The 21996-nt window shown below is 47.0% G+C and overlaps 1 protein-coding gene and 1 pseudogene across 1 annotated transcript in view; one reads left to right on the forward strand and one right to left on the reverse strand.

Annotated features, from left to right (window-relative positions):
• Positions 1-21996, reverse strand: part of RYR2 (ryanodine receptor 2) — a 760386-nt gene that overhangs the window by 700015 nt on the left and 38375 nt on the right. The gene's annotated exons all lie outside the window — the stretch shown is intronic.
• On the forward strand, positions 16834-19271 carry LOC112851519 (prefoldin subunit 5 pseudogene; annotated as a pseudogene).

Here is a 21996-nt window from a genome sequence, read left to right on the forward strand (position 1 = left end):
TGCAGAGAGAGAAGATCTTTTTTGCATTGTTGGTGGGAATGCAACCTGGTGCAGCCACTCTGGAAAACAGTATGGAGGTTCCTCAAAAAACTAAAAATAGAACTACCCTATGACCCAGCAATTGCACTACTAGGTATTTATCCAAGGGATACAGGTGTGCTGTTTTGAAGGGACACATGCACCCCCATGTTTATAGCAGCACTATTGACAATAGCCGAAGTATGGAAAGAGCCCAAATGTCCATTGACGGATGAATGGATAAAGAAGATGTGGTATATTTATACAATGGAGTATTACTTGGCAATCAAAAAGAATGAAATCGTGCCATTTGCAACTACGTGGATGGAACTAGAGGGTATTATGCTAAGCAAAATTAGTCAGAGAAAGACAAAAATCATATGACTTCACTCATATGAGGCCTTTAAGATACAAAACAGATGAACATAAGGGAAGGGAAACAAAAATCATATAAAAACAGGGAAGGGAAACAAAAATCATATAAAAACAGGGAAGGGGACAAAACATAAGAGACTTAAATATGGAGAACAGAGGGTTACTGGAGGGGTTGTGGGAGGGGGGATGGGCTAAATGGGTAAGGGGCATTAAGGAATCTACTCCTGAAATCATTGTTGCACTATATGCTAATTTGGATTGAAATTTAAAAAATAAAATTAGAATAAAAAAGAATGTTGAAAAAAAAGATGTGATACACACACACACATATACACAATGGAATATTACTTGCTGATCAAAAAGAATGAAATCTTGCCATTTGCAATGACATGGATGGAGCTAGAATGTATTATGCTAAGCAAAATAAGTCAGAGAAAGGCAAATACCATATGATATCACTCATATGGAATTTAAGAAACAAAACTGATAAACAAATGGGAAGAGAAAAAGAGAGAGAAGGAAACAAACCATCAGAGACTCTTAACAACAGGGAACAAACTGAAGGTTGATGGAGGGAAGTGGATAGGGAATGGGCTAAATGGGTGATGGGCATTAAGGAAGGCACTTGTGATGAGCACTGGGTGTTATATGAAAGTAATGAATCATTAAATTCTACTCCTGAAACCAGTATTACACTGTATGTTAACTAACCAGAATTTAAATAAAAATTTGGAAAAATGAAAACTGATTGAAATGATAGCCCATCAGTCACAGACCCCAGCTCTCCCTGAGGATGTCCAATATCTCAGCCTCAGCATGAAGCCTTCCTTAACCTCAGTGCAGAAATCCAAACACACACGATTTAAGTAGAGAATCAAAGAGAAAAACAAATCCCTCCACCCACCCTGTCCATCCTCCACGGTGCTACCATATTCATCTTCCTAATAACACAACCTGATGTTTCTCCTCTATTTACAAACCTCCACTGACCTCCCCTGCCTGGAGAAGTCGGTCAAGATCCCTCAGTGCAACAGAGAGGGTCTCCTGTGATATGAACCCGACCTAACTCCTCCATCCTGCCCAATCAATACCTCATGTTCTACATTTTCTCTGTCCACTTTTACATGTGATACTCTCTCTTCCTTCTTAAGCATCTCCTTCTTTGAAAAGCTTTTATTTACCCTTCAAGATGCAGACTCCCGTGACCCGGCCCTTGCCGGACTCACACACACGGATGTGTGCCTCGATGGTCTAGGACTACAGACCATCTGCTCACACCTTCACGAGATCAGAAGGTCTCCCATTATGTCTGCCTGCTCCACCAGACCAGACTCCCAGAGTACAGGCAGGGTGCTCTGGCCGGCTGCCACTCTCCAAAGCCTGACTTGGAACAGGTCCCCAGGGAAGAAAGTGCTGGAACATATCTCCCACCTGCCTCCTCTCTCCCTGAGTGACAAGTCCATGCAAAGTGGGTGGGTTGTTAGGTGGGTCACTTAGCCGGGCTCAGCTTCCCCTACGAAACCAGGACCACGATCACACCTGACCTGTCTTTGCAGATTCTTGCGAGGGTCAACCCGGAAGGCTTACAAAGTCACTAGGCAAGAATCCGAATTCTTCAACAGAAGGTATTCAGATTTTGATATCCTAATTGCAGACTTTAAGATCAACTGAAATCATCTTTTGACCCTATCAAAATGAGAGTTTTCTCTTCTTTTCTTCTAGGCCCACACATTCTTCCACTTTTCAGCTAGAGGCGAGAAAACACAAGACAGGTTTTGTTCCAAGTACAGAACTAATTGATACGCTAAAACTAAAAAGGGCAACAGGTTAACACCAATATCACATTCATTCCACCTTCCTATCTATGGACTAGGATAAAAACAAAAAACAAACAAAAAAAACAAAAAAACTATGGAGCAAGTTTCAGATGTTATTAAGTTATCTTTACAGCTTTTGAAGAGTAACATTTCACACCTTTGGAAGCGTGAAGGCCTGGAAGTTGGTTCACGCCAGGAGACTTCACACCTCTGATGGTCATCAAAGCCCAGTTCTGATGTTTGGGGCTTCAGGTTTTCTGTGTGAAAATGAACCTTTGTCTTTAGGAGTAGGTACTACAAAATCAGCTTCCTTTCCAAAAAGAACGCTTTCGTCCTCACAAGGAAAAAATAAAATCAATCCCATTTCCTAAAGAAAGCCTCCACAACACTTTCCATTCATTTCTTAACCCACCACGGGGAGTCTTCCTTCGCGCTAAGGTGGGGCTGAGCTGGGGGGCTCTGGAGGGTTTCCGCATGTGTTAGAGAACCCAGCTTCCTGCACAGTGGACCGTGCCAGGGAAGCAGACGGACCTCAAGAGGACAGGGCTGCCAGCCGCTCCAGAGTCCTCACTGGCCTTCCCTGCTGGCCCTCCTTTCCTTCCCAACCCCTTCGAATTTGGATCTCCAAGTCTGGGAACCGTCCCCACCTACTACCACTTGGTGGTGACTACCTTACCCTTGCTGCTTTCCTGGATGATCTTGGCCACCAAAGAGCCCACAGCTGAATACACATTCAGTCACTACCTTCCGAGGACCCCAACCACGTCTTCAAATGAAGAGTCCTTGTAGTATATAAAATACCTTGGTCTTGTAAACCAAAAAAGGAGAATAGATGCCCTCCCTAAGACTTCAAGGAAGAAGCAACAGCCCCACCCTCAGCACCCAAAGCTGAAATTCTTTTTACACTATTCCTTGCTAATACCAGAAACTAACCCCACAACTTTCATAATTCAAATATTGCATATTCTCGTACCGTGCTTGCCCAACGTCTTCATTTTCCCCGTAGCAAGGCATGTACAAAATCCCTATTACCATTACATAAAACATGTCATGTAAAACTGGCGTATTAATTATCAGCCCCATGAATGTTAGGCATGTACAATAATCTATTAATATTGCATAAGACATACTATGTATATCGTGCATCAATCGCTAGTCCCCATGAATATTAAGCACGTATAAACCGAGAAACCCCAAGGATCGGCATCAGCTCCAATAATCCTCCAGACAACCCTTGAGGGCAAACACCATTCCTGAGTGCCCACTTCCTACAGTAAGAGGCTACCAAAGCACAGAGAGGCCAAGCGACTTGCTCAAGGCCACAGTGCGGGTTCCAGAAAGTCTGGCTCCAGAGCATGGGCTTTTACCCTCCAGGCAGACCGGCCCTCACCCCCATTACTCCCCTAAACTGGCATCTCTCAGTGGAATCCTGTTCTATCTACCCTCAGGTGTTTTTCCCTTAAGAGCAGGGTTTCTAAAAGGATTTTCTAGTAATGTAGAAGAGTGGCTCTATCAACAATAGCCAAAGTATGGAAAGAGCCCAAATGTCCATCGATGGATGAATGGATAAAGATGTGGTGTGTATATATACAATGGAGTATTACTCGGCGATCAAAAAAGAATGAAATCTTGCCATTCGTAACTACATGGATGGAACTGGAGGGTATTATGCTAAGTGAAATTCGTTAGTCAGAGAAAGACAAAAATCATATGACTTCACTCATAGGAGGACTTTAAGAGACAAAACAGATGAACATAAGGGAAGGGAAACAAAAATAATATAAAAACAGGGAGGGTGACAAAACAGAAGAGACTCATAAATATGGAGAACAAACAGAGGGTTACTGGAAGGGTTGTGGGAGGGGGATGGGCTAAATGGGTAAGGGACACAAAGGAATCTAGACCTGAAATCATTGTTGCATTATACGCTAACAAATTTGGATGTAAATTTTAAAAAATTAAAAATAAAATTAAAAAAAATAATAATTAAAAAAGAAGAGTGGCAGCTTTTAAAAATATTTTTTTTTACAAGCTCTAACAGACCTGCAGTGTCCAAACTCAAACACTTGACACTTTTACATTCTATGGTAGAAACTTCTAGAATTCAGGATCACACGCTAAAGGTACAGATGTCATTTCGAAAACCTTCACGTGGTAGAACATCTTCTGTTATTCAAATACTTTTCAGTGAAGGGCGCCTGAGTGGCTCAGTTTGTTAAATGTCTGACTACGGCTCAGGTCATGATCTTGCGGCTCGTGGGTTCCAGCCCTAACTCAGGCATTGTGCTGACAGCTCAGAGCCTGGAGCCTGCTTGGATTCTGTGTCTCCCTGTCTCTGCCCCTCCCCCGCTCACACTCTGTCTCCCTCCCTCCCTCCCTCCCTCTCTCTCTCTCTCTCTCAAAAATAAACATAAAAATAAATTTTAAAAAAATACTTTTCAGGGAAATGTCATCTGCAGAGGTTAAAATTTGAAAGAGAAATCATATTTTACAGATCAAATTTGACAATATTTTTGATAAGAAACTGTAAACACAGTAAAGAGGAAAGAATTGTTAGAACCTAGCTCCGTCCTAGTCAAAGTGAATAGACCAGGTCTGTCTTGGGGGACCCCGGCCTCTTGACTTTTCTCCCTCTCTCCACACTCCTGTGAAAAATGTCTCACCAAAAAGAATCACTTCTGTACAATTTAGATGGGAATTGAGATCAGCTGGATTATTAGGTTTCGTGGGGACATCTGTATTTCTTTAAATACTCTACTTGTGAGATAAAAGTCTCTCCTCCCTTCACAAAAAGGTGCCCGGCTGACCGCGTGTTGGTTGAGCAAACGGCCTCGAGAGGAAAAAGCAAATGATTGTGCCTGTTTGCAACAAGAAATGACACAGAGCAGGTGTCCTGCCAAGGCTAGCTGTTCTGCCGAGCTGAGAGCCCTCCCGAGCTTTCCATTTCCATTTCCCTCACTTCATCAAAGAAGGGTGAACCAGAATGTCAATACTATATTTTTGGTTTTTTTTAATTTTTTAATGTTTGTTTATTTCTGAGACAGAGTGCAAGTGGGGGAGGGGCAGAGAGAGGGAGACACGGAATCCGAAGCAGGCTCCAGGCTCTGAGCAGTCAGCACAGAGCCCGACGCGGGGCTCGAACTCACAGACCATGAGATCATGAGCCGAAGTCAGACGCTCCACCGACGGAGCCACCCAGGCGCCCCTCAATACTGTATTTTTAACAAGTGTTTATCCTCGTGGGATCTTTAAAAATAATGCAGTCTGAGATGTCGAAATAAAAGGGACTGAAATTCAGCACTCTACCAGCCAACAGGTGTTAGCCTACTGAATTCCACCTTCTAGCTCTGTCTATTCCTCTGCCTGCAAAGTTCCAGTTATCTCCTTTCCTCCCAAGTGTGCTGCGTGCTTCTCTACCCCGTTCCACGTAAGTTTCAATTCCACTCCACAAACATTGAGGAAGTGCCCTCCTCCAGACGGGCAACTAACTACGCAAGGTGCCAGCAGACGCATTAGTACAACATGATCCTAACTTCCAAGCATCAGGCACATCCTTAAATGACCATGGGACGGAGTCCTGTAACAGAGGAACCAGCAAGGTCCTACTACCGGGGGGGGGGGGGGGGGGGGGGGGGGAGTTCCCTTGCCAGGTTTATAAAAGCTGAACCTTAGGAATTCTTAACACCCCAAGAGTACAGCCTGGTTCTCCACCCTACCGAGTATTGGGTCGGTGATGCAGAAAGTGCCCAGCACATGTGAGAAGCAGCATACTGCTGAGATATGTGAACACAGCCCTGGTAAGATTCTAGGAAGCTTATTTAACAAGTATTTATGTAACGCCGAGCCTCCGCGACTTAGGGCACTTAGGGATAAAAAAGCAAACAACCAAGATACAGGATAAACCAGCTAAACACAAGAATGACAGCAAATTACACAAAGAAGCATAAACTAAATATGAGCCAGAAACTCAACTGTTATTTTAAAAGTCAGCTACGTGTCATGAAACAATCATGGGCCCCATTCCTAAGAGGTTCGCATCCTCATAGGGAAATAAATCAAACAAACATGGACCCCCCAGAAACGTAAAACTATGATGACTGTTACATGTGGGCTGGAAAGGTGAGCGCTTGTTGTCAGAGGAAGAAAACATTAACTCCCTGAATCCTAGAAATTTGCCTGGAAGGACTGAGCCATCAACTAATTTTTTTTAAATGGTGTAGTTTAGGGAAAAGAGGTGGGTTGGACTTCTGCTTGCCTAAGGCATAGTAAGTATGGCAAAAAATATTAGCGGAGGTAAACAAAATTTTTAAAGGAACCAAAAAGGGTAGAGATGGAGAAGAAGAGGAAATAAGTAGTGAGAGGGACCCTTGTTTTCCTCATACTTCACTTAATCCTCCTGACCAGCCACCGGGGCCAGCCCCTGCCTGCGACCCCCTGGCGGAATGACCGATGAGGTGTCCATCTGATGGCCGCTAGGTGGGACAGGGGGATGCCACCAGGGTACCAACAAATATGGTACCTGTTTCCATGGACCTTACCGTGGCATGAGTTACATTTTATCATCCCAGTTTTACAGGCTGAGACGTCTAACCCCACAACTCACCCAACAGCCCACAGAAGAGCTCTCATGGGGCAGAATCAGGGCACAGACGAAGCAGGTTTACAGGACCTCAAATTCATGAGTTTTCTGTGACCCTGTATGGAGAGGCAAAAAATGAGCACCGCGAAAGGGAATCCCAAAGGTGGCAGGGTCTTCTACTTGATGTTTTCCACTGGATTTCCAAGTCCTGCCCTGAAGCACCCTTCACACACAAGACTTCAGATTTTTACTTTCCCTCAAGAACTGCCTGACAGGCCACATCCTCACAGCAGTGGCCACTGGCCAGGACCACTGAAAGTCTCTGTCATGCGTGGAAGGCATTATGTGTGGGAAGTCGCCACCAAGGAGTGAGATATAATCATTTCCTCTCAGAAATAAATAGAATAACTTCTCCTCCATTCTCTGCTACTTTTGACAGAAAGGACAGCAACATATTAACAGCTGTAATAGACAGTCCTACAACTGATTCAACAAGGACAGTGCCGTGAATGTCCATCTAACCAAATTTGTTCCCTGTAGCAGCCTGACATAACAGTGTCAGAAATTTCACCAAATGCACGTTCACAGTAAATATTCAGTCACACACTCCACCCTCCAATTCCTCACACAGGATGCAAATGCTCCAGGTAAGGACTTCCCAGGGCTCCTCTGAGAAGAAAACCCCAGACCCAAAATGGTGTCCCTTAGGCCAAGTCCCCAAACCAGGGCTTAATACCTAATCTAACTGCAGTTTCAACCTCCCCCAGAAACATAATCTTAAGGTCAGTCTGGAAATTTCCAATAAGCACCGATGAGTTGGCCACAGGGTCCCTGTCCATCCCCTAAAAGACGATGAGGTCATCTGCATGATAACACCCCTTGCCCTTCCTGCTAAGGGAAAGCTACTTGGCCTGGAACAAGTCTTTTCTTTTGCAAATACTTTCTTTCCCCACCCTCCTTCTTACAAAACCCTCCATTCTGTACAACTTACAACTCCTCGGAGCTCCCCTTTACTTGCAAAATGGGATGCTGCTCGACTCATGAATCATTTAATAAAGCCAATTAGACCTTCAAATATACCCGGTTGAATGGTGCTTTTTAATGATAGCTACAGGGAGAACAGTGGGGCCAGCACTGTTCACAGAGGCTGTGAATTTGAGACCTGCGATCTCGTTGGACCTCGATAAAGCCACCCAACTCTAGTCTCAATGAAGGGAGACTCACAAGAGTTCCCCCAGGAGGTTGTGGGAGAGACCACATAACAAACGGAACATCAGAACTGATGGCCCAGCAGCAGTAACGTAAAGATGTGCTGACACTGAATCTCAGTTCAAATTAATCAAAACAGAAAGTTAGACTGCACATACCAGGAGGTTCCTGAGCACCACACGGAAGGGAGGAAGGAAGGGCAGCAAAGACCCAGAGTGACAGAACGTAGAAGGTGTGTGCCTGGGGTGCACTGAATTTGCAGGCTTTGTCTACAGCAGCGCTTCTCAAAGTGGGTCCCCAGACCAGCAGCAGCAGCATCACCCGGGAACTTGCTAGAAATGTACCCCAGACACTTTAACAAGCCCTCCAGAAGATTCCAATGCGTGCTTAAGTTTGAGAATCACTGGGGCGCCTGGGTGGCGCAGTCGGTTAAGCGTCCGACTTCAACCAGGTCACGATCTCACGGTCCGTGAGTTCGAGCCCCGCGTCGGGCTCTGGGCTGATGGCTCAGAGCCTGGACCCTGTTTCCGATTCTGTGTCTCCCTCTCTCTCTGCCCCTCGCCCGTTCATGCTCTGTCTCTCTCTGTCCCAAAAATAAACGTTGAAAAAAAAAAAAAAAAAGAAGTTTGAGAATCACTAGCAAGCACAGGACACTTAGTTCTAGGGCTCTCCATCTCTAGAAGGAAAACAAATACAGGATACGGGGTCTCCAACATTCCTACCCATGGAAAGCACATCAGGGGGCCTACACTTTCTCAGCTTAGCAAAGGGGTGCAGCTGACCACATATGTATCTTAGAGCCAAACTCTGGAGCCTGTAATATTGCGCAATTCCTCTGGAGCTCAAAGCTGGGTCATATGCCCCATAAAGGTCGCTGAACGCCACGAAGATGACATTTGAAGCAAAAGTCCTCCGGGAGGGAACCTTCCCCAAAAAATAGTGGTAGGCTAGCAATCATCTAGCTTTCCCTATTCCCCCACCTGCCCTAGCACGTTTTGTTGTTGTTGTTGTTGGTTTCTTTTTTTGAGAGAGAGCATGGGAGAGGAGCAGAGAGAGAGAATCCCAAGCAGGCTCCACACTGTCAGTGCAGAGCCCAACGGGGGGCTTGAACCCACAAACCTTGAGATAGATCATGACCTGAGCCAAAATCAAGAGTCAGGTGCTTAACCACCTGAGCCACCCAGGCAACCCTCTTGCGCATAGTTTTTAAATGAGTTTCACCCCTGCTGCAGGCAGGAGATCCTGTCTGCTGCCCCCCCGACCGGGCCCGCCACAAAGGCCCTTCTGGAGAATCCACAGGCGTGTTGGTCGTTCGGGGGGTGTGAAGCACAGGTATCAGATGCTGCTTGCAGATTTTTCCAAAACATACAGTTAACATCGCAGACAAAAATCAATGCAAAACAAAATGTCTTCCTTTTCGAGTCCAGTTTCTGAGTAAAACCATGCCTGAATTTTACTGTATGTTCTTCTGAATTTCACTGCATGTATTTTTTGCCAGCTTAAAAAAATATATTTTTCCTTTTTAAAAATTTTAAAAAAATAGAGGGGCATGTGGCACTTCCCTGCACATTTTTGCAACCCCTGTGAATCTATAATTATTTTAAAATGCAAGTATATATATATACACGTATATATATATGTATATATATACGTGTATATATGTACGTATATATATACGTGTATATATATACGTATATATACGTATATATATACATATGTATATATATATACGCACGTATGTGTATATATATATATGTGTGTATATATATATATATATATAGTTTATAGAGAAAGAGAGTTAGGTTTTCCCCTGATTATGCTGTTCCATACATACGGGCAAGTACTCACAAGCCAAAAACTTTTTGGCGATTTCAAAATTAAACCCGTTTGCTCAGGTCTGTGTGAAACAACAGCATCACCAGCATGGCCACTGGCGATGGATGACCCAGTGAGGCAGGTCCCCATCTAACCACCATGGGGTGCACACCGTAGCTGCACTTGGGAGCCAGCGCCCCAAAACACAGAAACGGAGTTAGCTCAGAGATCCTGAAAGCATAAAAGCGAAGCATTCCAGAGAAAAATCAGAGACCGGAGACAATACTGTAGGAATCCTAGGACAGGCTTCCTAGATTTTCCAGATCCTGCAAATCACCTGGGGCATTTGGAGGGAGAAGGCTTTTCTCACTCCTGGCTGCCAAGAGGAGGGACTTCCCCCCACCCCACCCCCAGCACACTCCTGGACTCCCGGTCTCTCCTCTACCTATGTTCCTGCTGGAAGAAGTAACTTCTCAGACTGACAGATCTGGGAGAATTGCCCACCCGGCTCAGCTCAGCCCAGCCCAGCCGGGCCCCCTTCTCTCGCTGGAAGTGAACTTCTGCAGCCTGTGAGGTCCTGTGCGGCTCCAGGCCTCTGCCCCAAGGGAGGGTCTGCTGGGGCCTCCAGGCAAAGAAGCCTCATTCCAAGAATTCAATCAGCAAGCCTCTAGGCGGGCTGACTTAACCCGACATCCTCCAGCCAAGCCTCTATTAGGGAAGAAATGACATTTTGACCTCCCTTTTGTCCTAGTCATTGTTTTTCTTCTCAGTTTGCTCAGAACCTGGGCGGGAAAGAGGACCAGGGGACACTGGGCCCTTGGAATACCTCCCCTGGGTGTGGTCTTATGATGCAGATTCCCGGGTCCTCCCCAGGGGTGCTGCTTAGGTGAGTAATCCTAATCGGAACCTGATGATTAGTGTTCGGTGTCCCGGTTATGCAAAATTTGGGTATGTATAAGCCAGCTGCACTGAGGTTTATAGCACCATCCAGCAAGTCAGTCTGAAACACTCCCACGGGGGAAGTGAGAGAAACTGGGAGCTCTGGGCTCCAACCTTTTTGCCAGGAGGTAAAGCAGCCTAGCAGAGGAGAGGTTTTCCAGGGATGGCTCCAGGGAAGCCACAAGAAAAGGCTAAGGACGGTCAAGTTCAGACTGAAGTGTCTTCCACCCCAAGCCCCACTCCCCTCTGCATCTCTACAACTATAACAGAGACTGATTGTGCCTCAGGAACAGGACATCAGGGAGGGAAGCCAGGAGCTCTGAGCCAGAAATCAGAACGAGGCACGCATCACCTGTAACAGGGCAAGGTGAGTTTATAAGCATCTCAGATAAACTACAATTGCAGGGAATGCTTTCTAATAAGCAAGGAATCGTAATGGGGGATTTACAGCACAGCACCCATGACCTCTAAGTTAAGAAGGACAGATCACTGTGTGGTCAGGTCCCTTGACACTGACATTCTGATATCATTCCATAACGTGCCCCCTCCCATTCACGCATGTGCGCTCTGTCTCAAAAATAAACAAACATTAAAAAATATTTTAATAGGAGCGCCTGGGTGGCTCAGTCTGTTGAGCGTCCAACTTCGGCTCAGGTCATGATCTCATGGTTCATGAGTTCAAGCCCCGCGTCGGGCTCTGTGCTGACAGCTCGGAGCCTGGAACCTGCTTCCGATTCTGTGTCTCCCTCCCTCTCTGCCTCTTCCCCGCTCGTGCTCTGTCTCTCAAAACTGAACAAACGTTTAAAAACACTTGTTTTCTTAATAAAAAATATAAAAATTAAAAACAACTTTAATAATATAAAGAAACATAAGAATGTTCATAAGACTCCTCGGGTTCACTCCTGACGTGAGTCCTCCAACCCCATTTTTCCCACATATTCTCAGACGCCTTATTCCGATTTCACCTCCACACATTTGGGGAAGGGACGCCTTACATACCCCATGCTGAGAAATCCTTGTCCCCAAGGGCAAGTCTGTATCTGCAGACCTCTCTCCTGGACCCCCGAACTAACCACCTCCCAGCTGCTCCACGTGACTCCCCGGCAGGGGTGGAAAACGTCCACGTATCCAGAACCAACCTCCTGGCCACACCCGCTCCAGCCGCCCGCCAGAACCTCAGAGACCCTGAGCCCTCGTCTCCCCTCACAGCCCCCATGGGAACCATCAGGAAGTCCTGCGCTGCCTCCAGATTCCCAGTGCACCGAGTCCTGCCCCTCGGCATCATTTCCACCTGCGGCCACCAGGGACAAGCCCGGCAGGACCCTGGGGCACAGCGGGAGCGGCTCTGGGGCAGCTGGTGTTCCTCACCGCCTCACCTCCCCTGCTCTGTTCTCAACACAGCAGCCGGAGGAGTCATCCCTCTGCTCAGAGCCCCGCAGGGATTCCCTGATCGCTGCCAGCCAGAAGCCGGGTCCTCTGCCCTGCTCTCCTGCTCCTCCTCAGACTCCCCGGGCACACCCCCACCTGGGTCTCTGTGCGTGGCTGCCCCTTCCGCCGGGACGACCCGGGACAAATAGCCTCACCTCCCCCAAGTCTGCCCAAGCGGCACCATCTAAAGCAGCCCCATCCTGACTGTCGCCTATTTAAAATCCTACTCGTTGCCTCCTTCAGCCCCCTTATCCTGGTCTACTTCTCATTTTTTCCCCACAGTACGTTTTTTTTTTTTAATTTTTTTAAACATTTTATTTATTTTTTTTGATAGAGAGAGACAGAGCACGAGCGGGGGAGGGGCAGAGAGAGAGGGAGACACAGAATCCAAAGCAAGCTCCGGGCTCTCAGCTGTCAGCACAGAGCCCGACGCGGGGCTCGAACTCATGAACCGCGAGATCATGACCTGAGCCAAAGTCGGATGCTTAACCGACTGAGCCACCCAAGGCGCCCCAGTACCTTCTAACATACCATGCAATTCACGTAATATGTTTATCTTTCATTATGTCTCCCCACCAGAATCTAAGCTCCATGAGGGCACAGTGTTTATTAACAATGTAGCTCAGTCATCTAAAGTCTAGAGCATAGCAGGTGCCTAATAAACCCCAGAGCCTTCCCCAAGCCTCTGAGCTAGCGCGGGGTTCCGCTCCACTCCCCCCAACCATGTGCGCCAGACTGGCAACCTTCTCGCGGGAGAAGGGATGACCCACATGGAGGGAGCAGCAACCTTTCTCTGACATCTTACTTGGAAGGTTCCAGAAGGCCCTTCTGCACCATTTCCCCCCAGTTGGCCAGAGTGCCCGAAACTCTCAGCATATTGTGACACTCCTGACGGGGCCTCCACAGAGGAGAGAATGTGGTGAGATCTTGACAGTCATCACCATCAGGGCACAGGTTAGTCTGCTTGAGAATCCATCCTACAACAGTAAGCATGTATAGAGGGCCTGCCGTGCGCCAGTGCTGTGCTTAGAAACTCGGGGCTAACGCTAGAGGAGACGCAGTCCCCACCCTCCAAGATGCTGGGGTCTCAGCAGAGAAAGAGGTGCATTCACAGACAACCGAAGCACCGTCTGTGGTTAAACATGCAATCAAGTTGTGCACGGCATCCTGAAGTGTGAGGGGAGAAAGACGGCTGACAAACCAGCAGAATTTGCCTGGCAAAGAAAGGAGGGAAAGGCAACAGCACCTGCAAAGCCACGAAGCTGGGAAAGGCACAGCACACGTAAACAACAATGTTGGTAAACTCACGGCCCTAGAACCTCACCTGGAAGGAGCAGAGGAAGAGGAGGCCGAAGGGAGAAAGCACTGGCTGCCTTCTAGGATGGGGAAAGCAGCGGGGTGTGTGAACAGGGCAGTTTTGGGGGGGACCCAGGGGCAGGCAGGAGGGGGTGGCGGAGGGAAGAGACCTCACCGGAGGAGCCTGAATGAAAAGGCTGTCACAGGAGCCCCAGTGAGAAACCAGGCATGCTCGAACCAAGGCAGGAACAACGAGGAGACGAAGGAGGACCCTCGAAGGTACTTATGAGCCAGAATTATCCTGCCAATCACCTAGGAAGACTCGGGGCTAAGGTAAGCAGTTTGGTGGAACAGAAGAAAATGGCCCAGAGCATGATGCAACACCCCCCCCCCCCCCCCGCAGGGCTTGCACAGCTGGAGACCGCAGGTGAGGGGAGTTCCAAGCACCAGATGTAATGCAAGACGGACACAAATCCCCACGGGCCAAGCCTCAAGCAGGCACCTGCCAGGGATGAGAGGTCACTGTGGCCCCTCCAGGTCCTACTGCAAGCAACAAGGGTGGGAGATGGGCTGGAGATAGGGAGCCCTGTCCGGGTGCAGGTGAGAAGTGACGAGGAGCAGACCTAGGGCACGGGCACTAAAGGTCCCGTTACAGCCACAAGAGATGGGGAACCCGTGGAGGATCTTCACCGGGATGATGCAGGCCACGAAAGGCCTGGGTGACCACAGACGGACAACCAGACCAGAGCTCCTGGTTGCAAACAACACAGAGGTCAACGGGGCCGGCGTGCCGATGGGTGCTCACGGACTGACAGGGAGAATGGTACACCTGGCCCGGAAGGAACCCAAGCAAGCTGCGGGCCAAAACGAGGCCCACAGCCAAGAGCCACACGGGAGCAGTTAGGGCACCCCAGCACCAACACCCAACTGGGCCCTGTCTCCTCACATCACTCGCTTCAGGCCCCGAGGCCCAGGCCAGAGCCTGCCTGGTTGTGTGGAGGTCAGGTCAATGCCCTGGGTGTGGTAACTACTTTCCTAAATGAGCAGTGCACATACTTGTATTTGTATCTGGAAGGAAGACGCACTGACGGAGGAAGGACTGTTGGTGTGTGTGTATGTGTGTGCACGCAGGGTGGGGTTTGGGGACAGAAATCTGTTTTTGACCTTTCTGGGTGTTTCTCAGGCCAGAAAGCACCACCTTTGGCCCTAAACAAACCCTCGACTCTGGGTACACTGATCTCTTCCCGCTCCTGTTCCGTGTGCTCTCTGGGTATTCTCCCCGCCTGCTGTCCTGCTCCCCACCAACCTGCCTCAATCCTATCTCTGGGGGCTCACCACAGCCCCAGGCTACTAACGAAGTGAAAAAAACAGAAGTAGTGAAAAACACATGAAAAGTGCCTCTTGTATAATTCTGTAAGAGCTTCCTGGGTGTGTAGGACAGTAACTCCTCTATTAACGATGGGGCATTGCTTTTGCTTCTGTACAAATAAAGGTCTGTGGTATTTATAAACCCAGTCTGGAGGCCCATTTGGCACTTACCTTATACTATTAATTAGCCCCTTCTGTGTAGATGTGCTTTAATTTTTAATGTTTATTTTTGATAGAGACACAGACTGTGACCAGGGGAGGGGCAGAGAGAGAGGGAGTCACAGAATCCGAAACAGGCTCCAGGCCCTGAGTTGTCAGCACACAGCCTGACACGGGGCTTGAACTCATGGACCACGAGATCATGACCTGAGCCAAAGTCGGATGCTTAACCGACTGAGCCATTCAGGCCCCCTGTGTATATGTGCTTTAACCAAGACTGAAAACATTATGGGAGCAGGAATTCTCTCGCACGCTGTGTCCGTATGTTTGTCTTCAACCTCTACAGAGCCTAGTAAGTGCTCAATAAATATGTAATTGATGAGCCAAAAGAAGAAAAAAATAGAAATGAGACAGCTTCCCTTGCTAATGTTGGGACCACATATTGTTGCATCGACCCTAAAGAAACAGAGTGTTTGTTTGGGAGGTCCTACTGGTTTGTCTTAAGTCGAATGTGGCAGCTAATTTTCCTGGCGGCAATAAGGGGATGAGTCTACAAGAACAAAGTGGCCAGAGCCAAGCGTCTGAACTTGCTTATTCACTGAGCCACGGACCCAGAAGTCACGCCAGCGAGCCGAAAGGGAGAGAGCTGAACCGCAGACAACAGGCCATTAGGCAATCGGCCAGACACCAAAAGAGAAGCTTCTGGACCCTGAAAGGAAGCACCGTCATGCAGCAATGAGTTAGCAGCCCCCAGGAGAGCCTTGTGTCGGTTAGGAGGGGCGGTGGCAGACATAAGCCATGGGGACGGTCCCCTTTGGACAGACCAGGCAGGACAGAGAATGGGTTCTGGGGGAAGGGGACACTATGGGGTCTGGATGGATGGGATGGGATGGAAGGGGTGACCAAGAGGTCAGTGCAGCAGGGAGGGAAGAGGTGGGGCAGGGCCACGTGAGGAACTATCTTCTGTCCTCAGGGGCCGAGATAACTTCAGAGGGACACCAAAGAGCCCCCACACACAAAAAGAGAAGAATCAGTGGCTGACTCAAAAACCCCAAGAATTCCAGGTACACGACGCCTTTCTTGCTGTGGCTTCTGTTCACCCAGCAACTGCCTACTTACATGCTAGATCGATCGGGGAAACTCCTTGAAAGCCCAGGCGTGTGCAGGAGACGCGCAGTGCAGAATGTCAGGATGAGGGAAAGAAATTCATTCTCCTCAACCTCATCTATTTCCTTCTCTGCTTTTCCGTTTTCCTTTTCCTCATTTCATATCCTCTCCCTGCCCCTGGTTTTTTTCAGAAAGCGTTCCTTGAAAAAGCTCCACGCTTGATCCCAATGGGGACCCAAGAGAAATGGAAACTACCCCATTTCTCACCTAAGCTGGTAGCGAGGGCAGGTGGGAGGCCCGGGGAGGAAAGTATGGATGTGCAGCTACCCTAACCCCAGGAACTGAGGCTGAGACGGGGCAGAAGCGATTGCACTTGAGCTTAGGGGCTGGGCTCTGAGGCCAGCTCTGCTTCTAATTGGCTGCTTCACCTGGGGAAAGTTACAAAAAAAAAAAAAAAATCCTCTCTGCCTCAGTTTCCGTATTTGTAAAACAGAAAAAATAAGAGCACTTACTTTATAGTATTTTGGGAAGAATTAAATAAATACTCAGAATAGTGAGTGGCACTAAATACTCACCTCTTCTTTCTTTCACTGCTCCCCCCAATAAATACCTAAATATGTTTCAAAACACAATGTTTATCAGAACAAAAGATCCTATTGATCCTATTGACAGGGGATGTGAAACAGAGTAGGAGTATTAACTTATCATTTGTCCTTACACATTATGCCCCTGTCCTTGGACTCATCCCATAACCGATGGCACAGGGCTGGAGAGGAAGCCATTGAGGCTGACTGGCCATCTGTGGTTCTGGAATGTGGAGAGAACGCCAATGTCTGTGGACCAGCTGGGCTGAGTTAACCTAAATACGGTCTTTATATTGGTATTGCATATTCTGAGTTCTTTGTTCCTTAACACCCACACTATTTTCTCATTTATCAGATGGGTAACGGGACTCAGAGTCCATGCAGGCAAGGAACCCTGGTGGCCGTCGGATCCCTTCTGCATCACGTGTCGTGCGGCACAGGGCATGTGACTCAAGGGCGGCGATATGCAGGAGGGAGAGGCTATCTCGGGCCCTGCTGACTAGTGAGCAGGGTCCATTCCGGGTCTCCTGGACTTCTCCTATGGTCAAGGTTACACACCCCTCTTCTGTGTTCAGAGCTCTTACGCCACAAGTGACTTTCCCTTCCAAATAGTCTCCATTTTCAAGGTCTCAAATGCCATTTTCATGCATGAATAATTAAATTTTTACCATTCCTATGGGAAATGAAGAGGGAGCCAAAGAGACCATCAGAGCTGATCTTGATTTTTATCTGAAGTACAAAAATTTTAATGCGTGCATCTTAAGAAAGAAAATGGAAAAGGAAAATCACTTGGAAATTCATGACCCAATCTATTTTTCTAAAATACAAATGTGCATCAACAAAACCAGAGCAACACCAATGCCAATGGGCCTGGGGGCATCTGCTAGCCAAGATACCACAGAATGTAAGGCTGCGTTTCTCCAGGTCTCCAGCCCAAGTGATGATCACTAACATCACTGCTAACAGATGTACATGGAGTACATACTTGGTTAAAAAAAATAAATTCCCAGGAGTAAGATGGAGTCATATATATATATATATATATATATATATATATATAATTTATATATGTAAAATTTACATATAAATTATATATATATGTAAATTATATATATGTAAATCTTATATATATACATTTATATACATATCAATTTACATATATACATATACGAATTATATATTTTTTCTTTTTTTTTTTTTAATTAAATCCAAGTTAGGGGCACCTGGGTGGCTCCATCAGTTAAGTGTCCAACTTCGGCTCAGGTCATGATCTTGCAGTTTGTGAGTTCGAACCCCACATCGGGCTCTGTGCTGATGGCTCAGAGCCTGGAGCCTGCTTTGGATTCCGCGTCTCCCTCTCCCTCTGCCCCTCTGTCACTCACGCTCTGTCAATCTCTCTCTCTCCCTCTCTTTCTCTCTCTGTCTCTCTCAAAACTAAGATAAACATTAAAAAAAAATCCAAGGGGCGCCTGGGTGGCGCAGTCGGTTAAGCGTCCGACTTCAGCCAGGTCACGATCTCGCGGTCTGCGAGTTCGAGCCCCGCGTCGGGCTCTGGCCTGATGGCTCAGAGCCTGGAGCCTGTTTCCGATTCTGTGTCTCCCTCTCTCTCTGCCCCTCCCCCGTTCATGCTCTGTCTCTCTCTGTCCCAAAAATAAATAAACGTTGGAAAAAAAAAATTTTTAAAAAAAAAAATTCAAGTCAGTTAACATATAGTGTAATAACGGTTTCAGGAGAATTTAGTGATTCATCACTTATATATAACACTCAGTGCTCATCCTAACAAGTGACCTCCTTAATGCCCATCATCCACTTGTATTTTACCTAAAACCCATATCCTACCTGCCGACAAAAATGAAAGTTGCTTTGATTGTATTATGAAAGATACTTTCCTTTTGTCTCACCTTTTCAATCTCTTAAGAGTAGAGGGTGGTGTCACCAGGATCCCTGAGAAAGAGAAACAGGTTTTAAGTAGAAATCGTGAATATACCACAGACCCAGAGGCCAGACTTACCAAAACAAAATTCCTTCTTATTTAACCTGATTTAAGTAACAGAAGAGATCTCAACAGTCACCCCATAAAAGAAAATCAGTTCTGTCATCTGGGGTTCACTTCCTTATTAAAAATTCACAGTCAGTGATCATCACCAAGAGAAACCCACCACAGCTAGAAATGTTCAAGAACCCAGTGGACCAGGAAGTGGAGACCTTGCCCGTGCCCGCCACCCAGCTCAAGGTGGTACAGACCAACCATGTGGAAGCCCAGGACTGTCTGAACGCGCCCAACACAAGCAAGAGAGGTAAGAACGACTCGCCCCACCGACAAGCTCTACATGTGTCCCCAGGAAGCTACATGATGCAGAACACGTGCTCATCGATGGGGAGCAGACAGCCGAGGAAGCCAAGGGCTTTTTCGAGAGGAAGACAGGCTTCCTCACCAACCAAATGGAGAAACCCCAGCGAGTTCTGCAGGAGAAGCATGCCGTGAAGCAGGCTGTCATGGAGATGATGAGCCAAAAGACCCTGCGGCTCCCAGCCCTGGGGACAGCTCCTGCCACTGCCAAGGCCTGAGAGCTTGGTTCAGAAATGGGGCAGAGGGACCCTGCTTCTGGGGACCTGGGATCTTGTGGGTGTGGTTTCCTGGGGTCCCAAGGGGTCTTGTGTTCAATGCTAATAAGCGTGCCGCCTGAGCAGAAGGAAAATGAATTCATACGTAAGAATGAAGAACCCAACAAGATAGAGTTCTGGATTCCTTAACGCAAATAGCTCAATCTCTTCCCCTTTTAACTCAAGGCTTTAAATCTCTGTACTCTTTTTCAGGGTTTAGCGCTGATGGAAAAGGTCAGTCTGGCAGCTCTAAAGAATTCCACTCTCTATTTATTTTTCTACCTAAGGGACATAGTTTGGATCCTTGACTGCACTGGAATACTTGAATCATACCATTTGGAATAAGAGCCATCCAGAAGTTGAGAAAGAAAAGAAAACATATATTCAAGCTAAAATCAATCCAATTTTAAGAGAGGGCCATTAGTCTATCCCAATTTTAGTAAGGTTTTGAACAAACAGGCTAGACAAAAATAGACTAAAATCACAAGTATGACTGGACAGCTTTCACTTGGGGCTCTCCTCCCACAGCTGATGGTGGGACAGGCCTCCATTCCAGCTCCTTGGGGGTGGAGGACTCCTAATTAGATATTTGTTAGGAGAAAGGCTTTCTGGAACACACCCCCACAGATTGAAAGGGGGCACGAGCTGTTGCCCTCTAGCGTCTAGGTCACAGAAAGACATGTTCCAAGCTTGACAGAGAGCTCACTCAGTACTCTTCTGGAATGTGCATCTCTAGTCCAAGTAATTTTATAGTTACTTAATTTTATAGTTAAGGATCTCCATATTTTCTTTTCTGAAGCAGGTTCCCGATGATACAGTAACCAGCCTAAGAGTCAATACTATTCCCAAATACCATTACCACGGTTAGAATAATAAAACACCAATGTATATTCCGTTTGCCAAGAAGCAAAGCTGCTCAGGGAAATGAGAACTGAGAACTATGTAGTCCCAAGACTTTAAGTTTTAAATCTTGTTATCTTCCACAAGGTGCTGTAAAGAAACTACTCTCATAGGAACCGTGAACTAGAAGTGTTAATTTCTGGTTTACAAAAAAAAAAAAAAAAAAAAAAAATCACATAGGGAGGAAGCAGGATTATCTTGAGTACAATGGCAAAAGAGGGAGGAGAGAGCTGCCCGTGACTTAATCCCTAACAAAACAAGTCCAAGGAGAGATTTCCCAGACTGGTAGTCAAACAGCTAAGGGCACTCTTTCTCCCGTGGAAAGTATTTGAAATCGGGCATTGTTTAATGTCATAAACTCAAAGGCATGTCCCTTCTGTTGAAGGAAGAGACTGTCAAATCCAGTTTTTATTCCCCCTTCCCATAAATCCAACACTGTGAAGGTCAATGAAAACACAAAACAATTTTCAGGATCGCAGGGGGCCGTGACCTTTACCATCTTCCTGTGACAGTGTAGAAGTCCAACTTGTCACAATAATTTATTTGAAGGCGCAGACTTCTGCATGAAAAAAGGGAAACCAGTAGAACAATTCAAGGGAAACCCAGTTTTCTCGGGGCTCATGCTGTCCCTCCTGCGTGCAATGTCCAGAGTTCAACGTCAACCATAAGTCTACCTTCCCGTATCACCAGCTGATAGCCTTATCACTTGCTGATTCCTCTTGCCTGAGCCAAGTTGAGCCACACAATGAGTAGTTCATCACAAGCCTATTGTATGCCAACTCATTCTCTGGTTGATCTCCTTTGCCTGGAACCTCTCCGCAGCCACGAGCACTGTTTGGCGGTGGCTGGTTAATGCTTCCCAAAGCCTCGCAGAAGCAAAGCAAATCCCCCTTGCAGATGGAACACTGTTAGTCCTTGATCTCCAGATACCAGGCTAAGGGGGAGGCACTACGGCGTGCCTCGGGGGCATTTGTTTCCCTTTAGTGAGAACGAGATGTCAGTGGTACCTGCGGTCAGCTAAAGTTATGAAAAATAACCCTTTTTTATTTTGTGTGGCACTTTTTGGCTACAGAGTGATTTCAGACAAGGGCCCAGTAAAATGTTACGCTTTTCCGACACGCAGAAGGTGGCCGTCCTGTAACGTCTGGATCAGCTTTGTTGGAAGAGCGCTGCACGGTCCCACGGAGGCAGCCGCGGAGGAAGTATGCGGTACATACTTGGGAGTATTTATAGGATTCCATTTGAAGACCAAATTCTAGAAATATGCAGTGCCCAACTCTGGCTTACGTAATCCAAGTCTCGTAGTTGAAGCCAAGGCTTCCCTTTGCAAAGGCAAACTGATTAGATTTATAAATTTTATTTCAGATACCCTTACCACACCCTGTGCCCTTTGTTGTCTTTAAAGTTTAAAATTTATCACGAGGTTCTGGAGGTTGGAAGTCTAAACTGGGTTGGCCAGGCTGTATTCTTTCTTAAAATTCTGAGCACCCATCTGTTGGGTGGCGTCCTTCCTCCAGCTTCAAAGCCAGTGGCGTAGCATCTCCCCCGCTTCCTGCCTCCCCCTTCTCAGAACCCTGTAATAATGTTGGACCCACCCAAATAATCCAGGATAATCTTCCCATCGTGAGATCCCTAATTGAATCACACCTGCTAAATCCCTGTGGCCTGTACTGGAACATTCACAGGTTCCACAGATTAGGGCAGGATATTGGCGGGGCGTGCGATTTTCCTATTTAGCACACCAACCTTATAAACTTATCTCTGCAAACCACCTGATTAATAGTAATCTTCTGGGGGC

This window comes from Puma concolor, chromosome D2, assembly GCF_028749965.1.
Source record: "Puma concolor isolate L17-30 chromosome D2, mPumCon1.1.hap2, whole genome shotgun sequence".
Lineage (NCBI taxonomy): Eukaryota > Metazoa > Chordata > Mammalia > Carnivora > Felidae > Puma > Puma concolor.